At 45.5% G+C, this 2,492-nt stretch overlaps 1 pseudogene; it reads left to right on the top strand.

Annotated features, from left to right (window-relative positions):
- The first annotated feature begins 230 nt into the window (after positions 1-230).
- The window catches only part of LOC114041554, a 15,423-nt pseudogene continuing 13,161 nt past the window's right edge, over positions 231-2,492 (top strand).

Genomic DNA, 2,492 nt, shown 5'->3' with positions numbered 1-2,492 from the left:
TAGTCAGAGCAAAAATGGCCCCCCTGGTCCATTTACTCTGCCTCAGGTCACACAAGCCTTCCCAAGTCTCTCTGAATACCTCTCATTTACTATTTCTTAGGTCAAGTCAATAAGCATTTAGAAAGTGGCTCCTCAGGCAGACACTGTGCTAGCCTCCTGGGGATGCAAAGGAAGATTCAACAAATAACAGGGCCTGCCCTCAAGGAGCTCACAGTCTAAAGGGGAGAGAAATGTCGGCAGCTGTGTCCGCACAAGCTCAGTATGGTGTGGATGGGAGGCACCTGGGAGGGAAGGCTCTGGCAGCGTCAGGGACCCGGAAAAGCTTGTTTTCAGAAGGTGAGATTTTAGCTGAGAAGAGAAGGAAGCCAGGAGGCCCAGGTGAGGGAGGAGGGCATGCCAAGCATGAGAGACAAGCCATTGGGAAGGCACAGGGTCAGGGATGGAGGGACTGGTGCAGGATCAGCCAGGAGGCCAGGGTCCCTGGGTCAGAGAGGAGGTGGAGGGGAGGACGGTGCAAGAAGAGTGGAAAGGGGATTGGGGCCAGTCACATGATGTCTGCTATGTGCCATGATACTTAGAAATATTAAATATTTGATCCTGTTGTGAGAATTGTCAGAGTCCTTGCTGGGGATGGCCAGAATAAGGGAGCACAGGATGCAGTCAGACACGTACGTGGCAATTTTTTAATTTACTCAACAGTGATGGACACTTGGTTCCTTCAGTCCCAGAGATCAAATATTAAACATGCAAATATGTATATACGAATGTATATGTGTGTATATGTACATATATGTATATGTGTATTTATACATATTGTATGTATGTATATGTACACACATACATACACACAATATGTATAAATATATATATATAATATATATATATCTGTATGCCTCTCTGTCCTGTCTTCCTTAGCTCCTTGACTCAGGGCCCTTAGGCAAGGAAAGAAATACAAAAGGAACATTTTAAAAAAAGAAAGAAAGAGGATGCTTCTGCTGTCCGAAGTCCTTTAATAGCTAAGGGGCACAGTGGAGAGAGTGTAAGCCTTGGAGACAGGACAACCTGAATTGAAATTCAGCCTCAGACACTTACTAGCCGTGTGACCCTGGTTAAGTCATTCAACCCTGTTTGCCTCAGTTTCCCACGATGAAAAATGAGCTGGAGAAGGAAGTGGCAAATACTCCAGTATCTCTGCCAAGAAAACCCCAAATGGGGGCAGAAGATTTGGATAGGACTGAAAAGCCTGAACATCAGGAAGAGAGGAAACAGTATCGTCATCATCATCATCATCATCATCATCATCATCATCACCATCACCATCACCATCATCATCATCTTCTCCTTCTCCTCCTTCTCCTCCTTCTCCTTCTTCTTCTTCTTCTCCTTTTATTAGTAAGCAAATGTTAGTTGAATTTAAACTGTGCTAGTCTTGTTCAGGTGCCAAGAGCAGGAGGTAAATGTCTCTCTCCTGCTGAATTGATTTCCTTCCACTTCAGCCTTGAGGGTTTAGAGGGAGGTTCATTATCAGTCACCTTTCTGGGGGGACAGACCACGTGACCACTTCGGAATCTGATCTCGTCTGTCCCCATGACTTCACAGCACTAGGACGGGCAGAAAGAATCGTTAAATTGGGCAGGACGCAAGTTGGGAAGGGGATAGACTGGAGGCTTTTGTGTGGATCCTTCCCAGGTCAGAATCCACGGGGCTGACTCCACTTCCCCTGTCATGGCGACTGATGGAGAGGAAACAGCATCCTTTTTAACAATCCCGTTGGTCATGAGCCTTTGTGAAGCTGCTGCTCCTTGCCTGATTTGGCAGGATAAAGGGGAGGGGCTGAGTTCCTGGAACTCTTCCAGATCCTCTGAGTTTTCTTGTGTAATATGGGGCTGGGGGAGGTTCTGAAGGAGACATTCAGGGCTCCTGCAAGAGGCATCGGGTTAGGAGGCCAAGAGTATCATGAGACAAAATGGAGTCAGTTTGGTTTTCCCCAAAATTCACTATGAACAGTCTTCACAATAACGTAGGAGATGGGTGTGCTTATTATCTTATCTCACAGTTGAGGAAACTGAGGCAAACAATGGTTAAGGGTCTTGTCTAGAATCACATAGCTAGTACACGTCTGAGGCCATATTTGAACATGCATCTTCCTGGCTCCAGGCCCAGGATTCTGTCCCCTGAGTCACCAGATTCCTCTACCTAGTGATAGGTTTTGCCCCCTACTTTGAGGAGCACCCCTGTTCTCCTGGAAAAGAAAAAAGAGTGGTTGAAGTATTTTTCAAAATGCCTAGAAGGGAACTGAAGGACTTTTAGAAAGATATATAGACAAGTAGAACATCTTAGAAAGGAATTATCATCTGCATGGAATTATCATCTGCATTTAATACATCAGCTGTTGCCCTCTGCCTCAGTTTCCTTCTCTGTAAGAATGGGAACGATAGTTGCACCACCTTTCAAAGTTGTTTTGAGGATCAATCAATCAACTAATCAATATG

Source organism: Vombatus ursinus, unplaced genomic scaffold, assembly GCF_900497805.2.
Source record: "Vombatus ursinus unplaced genomic scaffold, bare-nosed wombat genome assembly UNPS02014175.1, whole genome shotgun sequence".
NCBI classification, from domain to species: Eukaryota; Metazoa; Chordata; class Mammalia; order Diprotodontia; family Vombatidae; genus Vombatus; species Vombatus ursinus.
The sequence above is the reverse complement of the archived record's forward strand: the minus strand, read 5'-3'. Positions and strand labels throughout refer to the sequence as shown.